The sequence below is a fragment of the Monodelphis domestica genome, chromosome 8, assembly GCF_027887165.1.
Source record: "Monodelphis domestica isolate mMonDom1 chromosome 8, mMonDom1.pri, whole genome shotgun sequence".
NCBI classification, from domain to species: domain Eukaryota; kingdom Metazoa; phylum Chordata; class Mammalia; order Didelphimorphia; family Didelphidae; genus Monodelphis; species Monodelphis domestica.
In genome coordinates, this window is record NC_077234.1 from 113,263,655 (window position 1) to 113,278,359 (window position 14,705).

Here is a 14,705-nt window from a genome sequence, read left to right on the forward strand (position 1 = left end):
ACCAAAGCCAATCAGGTCAAAAATAGAGAAAGAAAACTAAAGACCAATCTCCTTAACATAGATGCAAAAATTTTAAATAGAACACTAGCAAACAGACTCCAGCAATGATCGCCAAGGTTATTCATTATGCTCATAAATAAATTAATAAAATTACCAACAAATCTAGTTTGTATTTATTATATAATACTACCTAAGATACAATTTGTGCTTAAGAGGTTTCTGGTCAAGGTCAACTATTTAAACAGATTAAAAAACAAACAACCAAACTTAATAGTCTAGGACAGTGATGGTAAACCTATAGCATAGAAGCCAAAAAGGATGAACACAGCCCTTTCTGTGGGCATGCCAGTAGTCTTTTTTTTTTTTTTTATTAGAAAGCAAGAGGGACTTTGGATGGAAGTATTCCCCTATCCCACTCCATGGATGTGGGTGATGGAATGTGAAGTGGGCAGGTCCTGGCACTAGGTCTCTGGGTGGTGTGAACACAGCACTCTTTCTGGGGAGTGGGGTAGGTAGGGGCAGGGCCCAGCACTCCATTTCTAAAACATTTGCCATCACTGGTCTAGGACTTTGGATTATATCAAAAGTATCTCTTGCTATAATGGGTAAGCATTCTAATTGACACAATAATTCAAACTCTTCTATACAATGACTATCTGTTCATAATGAACCAATTTAGATTAATTCATTTGTGACAACTTTCAGAGGACTTGAAGTATGCTTTTATCCAAGGTGTTTAAAAAAAGATGAAGTAGAGTTGTAAAGAGGAAAGTTGAAATAAGAGAAAAATTTCACACAAATATTCTGATTACCTTTCTTGGTGGGATTTCTAAACACTTTTAAAACCTCCCATAAACTTAAACAAAAACCCCGTAAACTTAAAAATGTATGGTTCTAATCATAGGAGGAATAGAATCAGAATGCAAATTTAAATCTGCCATTCATTATTTCCTCCATGAATTTGTCTTTAGCGAAAGAAATATGAGTCTTCTTTCACATCATGAGGAATATGTATAGTGTTACCTGCCTTCTTGGGGAGAAGGGAGGTGTGGGAAGGAGAGAAAGAACATGGATTGCAAAATATCAGAAAACAAATATTTACATGTAATCTTGAAAAAAAATAATTAGTTTATAACTCTCCACAGAACCAAATTGTCCCCAAGAGAGGAGAGTTCATAATTCCTATAGATGGCACTGTACAGAGGCAACAGTAAAACTCTCAGAAGTTCTCAGAAAAATAGAGGTATTCCAGTGCCAAACCCATAGGAAACAAGTTAGGATTTAATTCCTACACTAGAAGCCCTGGTGAGAAGTGGAGAAAATTAAATACCAAAGAGCAGCCAAAGCTGAGGAGTTTCCAGGGACAAAGTCAAATCTGGGAGAAACAAAACTGGACTTTCTCTTTCATTAGCATTATGTGGACAACATGACAATCATCTGCATAGTGATAATAACTAAATCTATGGAAACTGTTGAAATCACAAAGCAAAATAATATAACAGCAAAAAAGTAAAAGTTCCTTAAGAGAGCTATGTAAAAGATAAATAGTAAATGGATATGATACAGATGAAGATCTAGCAAAAGAGACTAAATAGCAGCCAATTTATAACCCCTTAAATTTCCAAACTCTAGCACAACCCTGCCCCCTAATACAAAAAACAAAACAAACAAACAAACAAACAAACAAAAACCTAATCACAGAAAATTGTTATGGAAACAAAAAAGAGCAAGGCACAGACTAAGAAGGGGAAAATGAGAACAAAGCAGCCACATGCCAATATTCAAAGAAAAATGAAAATTGGTCTTGGGCTCTGGAAGAGCCCCCAAAATGACTTTAAAAATCAAATAAGTGAGAGAGAAGAAAAATGGGGAAGAAGAATAAAAGTAATGCAGAAAGAAAAAAAAAATAGATTAAAGACCAGAATTGTCCAAATGGGAAAATGTATAAAAATCCGAGGAAGAAAAGAATTTCTTTAAAAAAAACAGAATTCATCAAGGGGAAAAAGGAAGTTGAAAATCTCCTGGAAGAAAATAATTGCTTAAAAATTAGAATAGGCAAATAGAAGCTAATTACTTCATGAGACATCAAGAAACAATGAAACAAAATCATAAAAGGAAGAAATAGAAGAATATATGAAATATCACATTGGTAAAACAACAACAACCCTGGAAAATAAAACCAAGATAGATAACTTAAGAATTACTGAACTAAATGAAAAGCATAGCAACAAAAGCCTAGACATAACATTACAAGAAATTATAGATGAAAATGTCTCTGGTATTTTTGAAAAATAGGGTAAAAGAGAAATTTAAAGAATTCACAGATCACCTCCTGAAATAAATCCCCAAATGACAACTCCCAGGATTTTTAAAGTCAAATTCAAGAGCTTCCAGGCCAAAAAGAAAGTACTGTAAGCAAACAGAAAGAAACAATTCAAATATCATGGAGTCACAGAATTTAACAGCTTCCATATTAAAGGATCAGAAGGCTTGGAATATGATATTCCAGAAGCAAAGAACTTAAGTTAAAATCAAGAATTACCTACCCAACTAAACTGAGTATATTGTTTCAGGGGGCAAATGGTAATTTAACAAAAGATATGATTTCTAAATCCTCCTGATGAAAAAAAAAACATACCTAAACAGAAAATCAGATGCCCAAACATAAGACTCAAAATAAACATAAAAAGGTAAATAAGAAAGAGTAGATTAAATACAAGCAATACATTCAAATTGTTTATATTCCAACAGGGATAGATACTATTTGTAACCATTGAAATTTTTATCATTGTTAAGAGAAGTTAGAAAGAGTATACAGATAGAGGATGTTGAAATATGTTGTTTAGGATGGTATGAAAAAAATATTTGAGAAGTGAAAAAAAAAAGTATTGTGTTGGGGAAAAAGGGAAAATAGGTAAAAGAGAGTAAAGAATATCACCTAAACAAGCACTAAAAATATTACAGTGAAGGACAGCATGAGGGTGGTAATTGGCAATGCTTAAATCTTACTCTCATTGGAAATGATTCAGGAAGGAAATAACAACCCTATTTGTTGGAGTATAGAAATAGAGAAAAATCAGATCAATGAATTGGGCATACAACTATAAGAACTAGAAAAAGAACAAATTAATAATCCCCAATTAAAATTTGAAATCCTAAAAGTCAAAGGAGAAGTTAATAAAACTGAAAGAAAAAGAACTATTTAACTAATAAATAAGTCTAGAGATGTGTTCTATAACAGCAACAAAAAATAGAGACTTCTGCAATATTTCATTAAGATTATTTATTATTACGAGGTAGGATTCATACCAGGAATGCAAAGTTGGTTTAATATTACGAAAACAATCAGCATAAGTTACCATATAAATAAAACCATTAACAGAAATCACACAATTATTTCAATAGATGACAAAAAGCCTTTGACAAAATACAATAGTCATTTCTATTACAAATACTAGACAACATAGGAATAAATGGTGTAACAATTAAAGGTGGGTTTGAAAAATATAAGAATTAAAAAATATATTATTTTTACCATTCATAAAAATAATTAACTTCTTCAGTCAAAATGATTGTAAGCAGCTTTTATTTACAAGTTAGAGATATTAAAGTGGGAACTATACGAAAGAGGTAGAAAAAAATAACTTCCCTACAATTACCCTAAATCCTAATCCTAATGCTTCCAGTCTATAAATGCAGACCTGAAAGCAAATCTCACCAGAATCAAAGACCCCATTAGGAAGCCAAAAATCTTAAGAACCAGGAGTTGCTAAAAAATCTTCCAAGAACCTTCAGCATGCACAAGCCTAAGACCATCAAGAATCTCATTAAAGGTCACACTGAAGAGAGTGTCCCACCAAAGCACCAACCAAGAAAAAGAGTCCTTGCCAAAGAGCCAAGGAAAGAATGAATGAATGTTCTCTACAGTCTCGCCTTTTATAGTAATTTTTTTTTCCACATCGCTTTCTGTCTTTCTCCCACTTCATGGGAAAGAATCACAGCATCCCAATTTGCCTAGCCCTGCCCAAGAGGGTGCAGTGCTTGTGGCCTTTGGGGGTGTAAACTTTTTTTTTTTCAATTAAGTGACTCATGAATTCTAAATGCATAGTGAGTTATTAAGTGTTAAATAGGGATATTTTACATTCTTGATTGATTAAATTCAAGGTTGCTGATTGATTACATAAACAAAGAGAGTTTAATTCTCTCTTCATGATGGGTCATTCCTTAAAATGATATGTATTATTTATCTAAAACCATCAGCAAGGATCAACTGCAATGTGGGTTAGATGGAAGCCTTCCCAATGTGAATTTTAGATTTACTCCACCCTGCTTAGTCTAGCAATCAGGAATGTATACCCCCCTACTTAAGGATTAAGTGTTGAGAAGGATTGCCTATGACGGACATGTGCTAGCAAATGACAAATCAGAAACAACTTATAGACCCCCTGGGCTGTCCAAAGTCAAGCTTAAGACACCATTGGTACATGTGAGATGCAAGGAGTGATGTAAAAAAAAGTCTATATATTCACATCACTTCCTCTTGCCACTCTCTTTTTGGCTGCAGAGGAGTTGAGCTCAGGGTCTCTCTCTCAGAGACATTGGGTTTGACTAGCAGTGTGGCTTGTGGCAGTGTTTTGGCGTCTTGGTGTCTTGACGTGGGTCAGGTGAGGCATCTTCCCTGAGCTCTCTCAGAGTTTAGACTGATTCCTTTTCCTTTCCTAAAACACTATCCTCCTAGGAGGCCCCTCATCTCAGAGGAGGCCTCCTGGCTGGAAGCTGAGCTAGATTAAATCTTGGAGGAGGCCTTATGGCTGAGGTCTCCAAACTCCCCTTGACTCAGGCTAGGCCAGAGAAATCTTATACCCTTTTCTTTCTTCTTTTTCTTCTTAATACCTTCCATCTATATTAATTAAACCACCATAAATTTCCCAAACTGTCTTGAGTATTTTATTGGGATTTGAATTAATCACTGGCAACCATAAGTATAATATATTTGTCAAAAACTCCTAAATTTACCCGTTACACCATGAGATCAGGGAAGGAAAAAGTGTGTGAAGGGAATCTCCTGGGGTTTTAACTATGTCCCCAGACTGTTAGCTTTATGTCATGTGAGTATACATCAAGTGAGTTTGCCCCAGTATAGGTCACAAGACTATGACCTACACACTAGAGATGATTGGGTTTTATCAGGAGGGGAAGCAGAAGGTAAAAAGGTTTAAGAGAAGGAAAAGGAAGTACATTCTTTTCCCTCAGAAGAAGCATTGCAGGATACTGGCTGAAAGCTATGAGGTGGAGAGACAAGTGGCTGGTTAGTTGGTTAGAATAGATTTCCATCTATATCTGCCTTCTCTATTCAAGTGATTATCAAGTAAAATCTCTATTCGAGTAATATTAACAAACTCTATGGAAATAACACAATTTAGTTTTTACATAAGGATATCTATCATCACCATTATTATTTAATAACATATTAGAAATTCTAGCTTTAGAAATAAGAGAAGAAAAGAAATTGAAGTAGTTAAAGTAGGCAATGAAGAAAGTAAAATATCACTATTTGTAGATATGATGGTATACTTAAAGAATCCTAGTCAGAATTGACTAAAAGACTAGATGAAAATGGGTATAAACTTAGCAAAGTTGCAGGATACAAAATAAATCTACATAAATCACCAGCATTTTTATATATTAGGAAGAAAGTTCAGTAGTAGTATTCAGAAAGAGAGATTCAATTAAAAATAACTCTAAACTATATAAAACTCATGGGAATCTGCTTGCCAAGACAAACACAGGAATTATAAGAAAACAATTAAAAACATATTTCATATAAATAAATTTAAATCTAAACTATAAAAACATTAATTCATCATGGGTATGAAATGACAATTCTAACTAAATTAATTTACTTATTAAGTGCCTTACCAATCAAACTATCAAAAATTATTTTCTAAAACTAGAAAAAATAAAATTTTTTTGAAGAACAAAAGATCAAGAACATCAAAAGAATTAATTTAAAAAACCAACAACATGTGAAGATTGGGTCTAGAAGTTCTAGACTTCAAATTGTTCTATAAAGCCCTAATCATCCAGTGAGTCTGGTACTGGATGATATTAAAAGGGGATTTAAGAAAACCCCTTGGAAGGAGGGATTGAGGTTAGTTTGATTGTGTTGGTGAACTTACCCCTCTTCAAGAGTTTCCCCCTGATAGGGCAGAAAGCTGATGACTGCCCCCTCTCCACTTACTAATATGATGAATACACAGATAAGCAGAGGGTTTTTCCAGATTTGGCATACCACAGCAATGGGGATTGACTGGTGATTAGGAATTTTGTGAAACCTAATCTTCCTGGCTATACCACTCTGATAAAAACCCTGCTAGAGGAAGACACATATTGATTGAATCAGGACTTTTGCTTTATGCCTGATTCTCTTAGAGATCTTCCTCTTAAGCCCACTTACACCCTCCAACCCTCTTTCTTCACTTATATGATCTGATTGCTATTGTATGAACAAACCTTTTATTTGGGAAAGTATAATTATGATGGGTCTAGGTAAGAGATCAGACAGAATTCACTCTTTGACAAAAACTGATAGGAAAATGGGAAAAACAGCATGGCAGAAAATAATTACAGACCAATATCTCACACCATATATCAAAATGAGGTCAAAATGGGTTTATGATTCAGACATAAAGGGTAATACCATACCATAAGTAACTTAGGGGAACATAGAATAGTTTATCTTGTAGATCTATGGAGAACAGAGGAATTTTTGAGCAAACGAGAGATAGAGAACATTACAAGATGTAAAATGAATAATTTTTACTACATTTGGTTAATAAAATTTTATTTGAACAATATGAATATAACCAAGATTAGAAGGGAAACAACAAACTAGGAAACAACTTTTTTAACAAATTTCTCTGATAAGGGGCTCTCTTCTCAAATATATAGAGAACTAAATCAAATTGATAAGAATAAAACCATTCCCCAATTGACAAATAGATTTGCTATTAAGACAGAAAAGGAAAATGACAAAACTTGGAGAGGATGAAGGAAAATTGAAGACTTTAATGCACTGTTGGACAGCTGTGAACATACTCAAGCATTTTGCAGAGCAGTTTGGACATATGCCAAAAAGGCTATAAAACAGTATATACCCTTTGACCCAGCAATATCTTTAATAGATTTGTATACCAAATTGATAAAACAAACAAACAAACAAAAAAGAAACAAAAGGGAGAAGGACCAACAGAGGCTGCCACAAGAGAAAAAGTACCAGGCTGAAGAGTGTGTGGAACTGATCACTGTGATGGGGGAGGGGCCATGGGGATTGAAATCTTGAGGAGGAGAAGATTCTTGCTGGGAGAGGACTTTGTCTCTTAGTTGGGAGAAGCTGAAGAGAGAAGGTTGAATAAGACTTTCTCCTTAGGGTTACCCACTTTTTCCTACTTGTGACTGGAAATCCTTCCCTCCAACACTTCCCAATTGAAAGGACTCAATGAAGAGAAATATGAGAAAAGGCATTTTGAATCTCTGTCAGACTTTACCTCAGTTCCTTGTTGCTCAGAGTCTGAACTGTGGCCAAGGGGGCAAACCTAGGGTCAGCCAACCTGACTATCTCTCAGGGGGCTCAGGCTGCCAAATCCTGATCACCTCTGATCTCCCAAACTCTAGGAGGGAGGAAAATGGTTTTAGATAGAGACAGGGATCCCCTTTTCCCTACTTTCTCTCCCATTTGTTCTCTGCCAGTTATTCCTTTGTATTACCCCAATTGAGTTGACATTAAAATAATTATCTTTTCCGCAATCTGTGAATCAAGTATGAGTGAACAGATCTAGGGGAGACCCTTTGGTTTCAAGTAGTGGAGGAGGGGGATAAGGGGGACAAGAGCAAATCTGGGAGAGCAGAAATAGTTAAGGAGGGAAGACAGAAGAGGGAAAATCTTCAAACCCCCTCTCCTCTCTCTGAGTCAATCCTAAACATCTGCTGTTTCCCCTGAACTCCACTTTGAGAAAGGAGATCTCCACTCTTTCTCTCTCTCTATTCTGAAAGACTGAGCCCCTCGACTTCAATGTACAGAAGTGTTTAAAGCAGCTCTTTTTGTGGGGGCAAAGAGTTAGAAAGTAAGGGGATACACATCAATGGCAAAACACCTGGGTAAGTTTTAGAAAATGATTATAATGGGATAATATTTTGCTTTAAAGAATGACAAGCAGGAAAAACTTAGAAAAACCTGGAAAGAATTACATGGACTGAATCAGAGTGAAATAAGCAGAACCACGAGAACATTGTACACAGTAAGAGCAATACTGTATGATGAACAACTGTGAATTACATAACTATTCTCAGCAATACAATGATCCAAAACAATCCTAAAAACTGATGATAAAAAAAATGCTATCTGCTTCCAGAGAAAGAACTGTGAACTTTAGATTACTCCACCCTACTTAGTCTAACAAAAATCAGGAAATTATGAACTTTAGATTACTTCACCCTACTTAGTCTAACAAAATCAGGAATGTCTACACCCATACTTAAGGATTAAATATTTAGGAGGATGACCTATGACAGACATGTGCTAGGAAATGACAAATCAGATACAACTGACAGACCCCTGGGCTGTCCTAAGTCAAGCCTAAGATATCATTGATATATGTAAGACACAGGAAAATTATGTAAAACCATATATATATATATATATATATATATTTTTTTTTTTTTTGCATCACTTCTTCTCTCCGGCCTCTTTGACGGCAGAGAGGTGGCTGGTGGCAGCTTGCTGAGCATGTCAGCATCTTGGCATGGCAGCTGCTATTGTCTGGGTTTAGCAGTGAGTTTTCCTTGATATCATACTGGAGGAAGCCTAGTAACCTAGTTCAAGTGAGGTTTCATCTCTGAGATCTCTTGGAGGTTAGGCTGATTTTTTTCTATTTTACCTTCCAAACACTATCCTCTTAGAGAAAGCCTCTAATCTTCAAAGACCTCCTGATGGAGGACTTTGAACTTGCCTGGCACAGGCAGGGCAGGAGAAATCCTATACCTTTCCCTCTCTCTTCTCCTTGATTTCTTCCCTATATATTGATTAAACCACCATAGATTTCCAAACTCATTTAGGTATTTTATTTGGGATTTCCCCTGGCAACCAAAAATCAAACTTAGATTAGGTCACAACCCTAAATTATCCTTACGGAATTTATGAAGTCTGAATCCAAACCAAACAAACTCTTTTTCATTTTCTTCCTTAATTTTTGTTGTTGAGTTTTCCTTCACAAAATGATTAATATGGAAAAATGGAAATATGTTTTAAATGATTGCAAATGTAAAATCTTTATTAGAGTTCTTGCCATCTCAGAGTGGGTAGGGGAAAGAAGGGAGAGAGAGAATTCAAGATTTTCGAATGTTGGAAAGTATTTTTACATGTAATTGGTAAAAAAAAATGAAATTAATTTTTTTAAAAAGTCATCTTATCTAAACCCCTTAATTTTACAAATGAGGAAACTCAGAAGCACAACTTTTAATTGTCCAAAGTCTTACAAGTAGTGTAAAAATAGATTCAAATCCAGGACTTCAATCCCCAGAAGCCCTTGCTCCACTTCCCCAAAATGCTTTGTAATCTCACTGAATTCTCACGTGGGCTGAGATTGAGAAGGTATTTAACCTGATTGGAAAGGCCCTTTTGTCTCTTTTCTTCCCCGTTTTCCTCTTGCAAGCAGACGTGGCTCTTTTCATAATGTAGGTGAGGTTGTGTCTAGGCCTCTCTCTGGCCTAGTCACATGCTTCTCTTGCTTGTATTTTCTTTAATCCTTAATCTTCAATAAACCTCATAAAAATAATACTCCTTGCAAAGAGAAACTAATTTCTACCTGCCTCAGTCTCCCCAAAATTTTAATCTTTACAGTAGTAATTATCAAAAAAATTATCATCTGAACCTAGGGCCCTTGACAGATGAACTAGTGCTCCTTACACTGTATCATTTTGCTTGCCTAATCACCTCATGTTAGAATATTAGGCTTCCCAATTGTTGACCATTACAGCATATTGAAGATCAGTGGCAAAATGGCCCACCATGTTGCATGCCTGAGCTTGCATTTATATAGTCATTCTCTTATTGAGTTTGAGAGCATTGCCAATTAGCCAGCCTCATAGAAGTAGGAAGAGTTAAGGAGGTAAGGAACAAAAGGAACAAAAATAAATTACTCTTTTGGTCTTTCAGCTGTCAAATAATGATTTATATTCATTGCAGTATGATTTCATATGTCAAATAGAGAATAGTCTTTTTCTCTTCTAAAGCATTAAGTCAACAAGATGAAGTTATTACTTTGATAATTAATTTAAGTCAGCTAAACAAGAGAAAGACATCTTACCTGTCTTCTTTCTCTTTTTGCTATCCATCTAATATAGAAATGTAAACAGCCAAAGGGATATTAGGATAATGGGTTATGTCTACAGAATACCCAACATCCATATGAAAATTAAAAATTAATTAAACATTCAAACTTCTTAATAGTTGAAAGTCTCAAGATAGTTTGCTATTTAACTGGATTTTATGTATCTGTTGGGTCCTATAAAGAGCAGGCTGAGATAGGAGGATAGATTAATGACTTGCATCAGTTCATAGTAGTGAGATGAATATGGAAGTCTGACTTTTTATGATTTTGTTGATCCAGAATCTTGTCCTTGTCTTTGCTGACAAAAGATATCATATTGTTGGTTCACATAAAAAGTCAGGCTAAGATGAACTGATCCTCTGAATCTATGCATATAGAACATCATAATAATTACTCAAAGGATCAGAACACTCATGTGAGTAGTCAGTTTTGATATATTCTTGTGAGTGCAAATGCTTCATTGGGAAACTAAATTGAGATCAGAGAATGCTCCATTAGTGAATATATGACTAGGTCATTTTAGTCCTTTCGGATTCTTCTTGACCTTATTTGAGATATTTGAGGCAGACACAATAGTGGTTGGTTTACCACTTCCTTCTCTCCAGCTCATTTGGTAGATAGGGAAATCGGGGGAAACAAAGTTAAGTGACTTATCCAGGGTCCCACAGCCAGTAATTATCAGAGGACAGATTTGAACTCAGGAAGATAAGTTTTCCTGACTATCCTGGGAACACAGTAAATACACTATGCCATCTAGCTGCCTGAATATATAGTTATAGTAAAAGAAATTGGTTATTTCTAAGGGATTTTGACATGAAACTCTTATAATAAGTTCTCAATTGGGCATATGCAGTTATGTGATGCAATGGGTAGAGTGCTGAGGTGAGTCAGGAAGACTCCTATTCCTTTCAAATTTGGAATTGGAGACTTATAACTGTGTAACCTCAGGCAAGTCACTTAATTTTGTTTGCCTCAGTTTTCTTATCTGTAAAATGAGCTGTAGAAGGAAATGAAAAATCACTACAGCATCTTTCCCAAGAAAATATCAAATGAGGTCGCAAAGAGTTGGATACACCTGAAAAATGACAGAGCAACAAACAAGGGAAAATACATGATAAGTAAACTAATGAAGAGTATAGGTTGCATAATTACAGCAAAATATAAGCTTCTTGAGGTCAGCAACTCTATTTCCATTGTCTAAGAAAAAAATAAATTTATAATAGCCCTGGTGTTATCTTGGTGCTCTCCAGCTATACATTTCTATCTCATCAATAATGTCTTCAAATTGTAACATAAGTTGTCAAGTGAAATGATAATTTAAATAATAGAATTAAAAAACTTTACATGACCATATTAATTCAGGCTCTGAATAATTATTAAAGAACTGCAAATTGTAATACCTTTTTGGTCCTTTATATCCTGCTTATTAGACAAAATGACAAAAAGAAAAAGGAATAGTCCATGTCTCATGACCTGCGGGAAGACAAGCACACAAATAGACTCGATGTGAGATTGTGAACTGATTTGATCATTCTGGTTATAAATTTGTAATTATGTGAGAAAATTGACTAATCACCTATACTTTTGGACTCAGTAATCACACGAGTTGGTACATAGACTAAGAAATTCTAAATCAGAAAATGAATAAAACAGTAATCTTTGAGGTAGCAAAAATTAGAAATTAAATGTTGTACCATTAGTTGAGGAATAGATAAAAAGTCTATGACTATGAATGCAATGGAATAGTTCTTTGTAATAAAAAAATGACAAAAATCAGGATTTTGGTAAAATATAAATTTTGTATGAACTTTTGCAGAAAGTAGTAAAGGAGAACCAAAGAAACTATGAAAATGATTATAACAATGCAAACAAAATGATAACTCAGTGGAAGTTGAATGTTGAGTAATATAAAAACAACCATGAAAATATTAAAGAGGAAAGAATAAAATATGATTCTCTTATTACAGGACTGAAGCTAAGCCAAATGTCAGAAAATTATTAAATTTTTATTGATATGTAATTTAAAAAATTAAATAAAAAACAAAAAATTTTAAAATGTAAAAGACTCAGACTTAAAGTATTATATAGTAAAAGAGCACAAAATTACAAAGGACAAGTTTTGTATTTGACCTTCCCAGTATTATTGTTGAGTTGTTTCAGTTGTTTCAGTTGTTTCAGTTGTGTCTGACTCTTTGTGACCCCATTTGAGGTTTTCTTGGGAAAGATATTGGAATAATTTGCCATTTCCTTCCCTAGCTCATTTTACATATGGGGAACTGAAGCAAAAGGGTTAAGTGACTCATCCAAGTTGAAAAAGCTATCGAGTGTCTGTGAACTTGAATTCAGGAAAATGAGTCATTCTGACTCTTAAGTCCTGGCATTCCATCCACTGAGCCAACTAGTTGTCCCCTCCACCCCCCAAATCAAATACTCTAAAACATTTCATTTACTGTTCCAGTCAGTGAAGATTTTTGATTCAAGAATACTTGAAAATATATCAGTTTCTTCATATCAAAATAAAAATAATCTCATCACTATCATTTCTTGATGGAGGTCTGCCATCTTGATACTGAGGAAACTCTCTCCATCAATATGTATTGGCAACTAATTTATTTACAAGTAGGTCATTTTTCCAGTTCTAGAGATCTGCCTGGGTCACTGAAAGAATCAGCAACTTGCTCATGGTATCATGGCTATTTTGAATCAGAGGCAGGACTTGAATTCAGATCTTCTTTATTCCAAGGTCTTTTTTTTCTCCTTCATTGTGTTGCCTTTCTTCTACTTGTGTTTAAGCGAATAAGGTGTAATATATTGAAAGTAAAGCATTTAACTCCATTTCTCTAGTGATTTCTTTGGTACAGAGCCACTTCACTAAGAGTATGTGGACTTCCTCTTTCTGCATTCTTAGGTTCTTTTAAACTTGTATCCTTGGACAAGATAAACTCGACATGGAGTGAGTGCTTTGAAATAGGGAGGATTCAGTTAACATGTTTTCTTTTTCTCATTGTTTCTTAGATTAAAGTCTTCCTTCATGTGAGGAAAATTAGCAGCCAAATGATCCACTCTGTGTTTGGTGCATTATCCATTTATTCCCTTGAAAAAACAGATTGTACTCTTCCCATCTCACCAGATAATAACCATTTATTGAAATGGAAATTTACTAGTTTAAATCTTTGTTTAGTTAAACAACAACAACAACTTTTAAAAGAAGAAAGGCAATAACAATATTGAGCAAGTCTTTACAGTAGCCTTGTTTTTTTTTTTTTACAACTGCTCTCAATCTTATTTCAGTTTTCCTCATTAAATAGTTGTCTGGTATTTGGAAAGGTTCTATGCAAACATGTTTATCTCAGTAAAACAAACAAATAAACAAATAAAAACCCTCTGGTTGCTGAAAATGTCATCACACTGGAGCCTGCATAATGAGTTTGTTTGGGTTTATTTATTTTTTCGGCCCCAAGATGTTACATCTCATTTCCAAGGCAGTCCTGGAATACTACAGATAGCAAGCAGCATACATTAAAACACTAGTCCAATGCCAAAGACAGAGCTCTGCTCACTGTGAAGCTTATATGTAAAGAATGTTGCTTTTGAATATTGTGAGTTTGGTCCCTCATATTGCTAAAATAGATTGCATTTTTGGTTACTAGAACTGGGTCACTAGGGTGGTTTGCCAAAGTATTTCAGGAAAAGTCATTGAACTGACATGCCTTTGGTACAATAAAGTATCTGAAAATAGAAATACTCCTATGAAAGTTATATTTAATAACTTATTAAATGTATTGTGAGTGGATTGGAACATTGCCCTATATTCATTTTGGCATATACTAATTTTTCACCTCATGTAAATTTCAAACTGAACTATTTTTATTTATTAAATAATTTAATTAAAATAATTTTTAAAATTAAAAAATGTAAATATTAATTTAAATAATAAACATTTAAAATATTTATTTTTGAGGAATATTTTCTAATGTTCATCAGAATGCTTCTCTGTGCCTTGGTTCTCTTTCTTTTCCATTATTCTCATGAAAGTATTATGAAGTCTTTTAGAGTGTGTGCCATTTTATTTAAAGTTACAAGATGAATTTTAGATAAGGCTTCTATATGTAATTATTAGTTTCATTATTAGATAAGTTAGGTTATGGTACCATTTTGAAGTGGAATTCTTGCAATGTATTATTTTTTTTAATTTCAACCAGCTCTTTCATAATTCCAATGATTATAAATCCCATTTAACTCCTAGGCAGAATCTATATGTAGCTAGCAACTGGAATAACAGCATAAATTCCCCTTCAAATGAGGAGCAATGAAAAC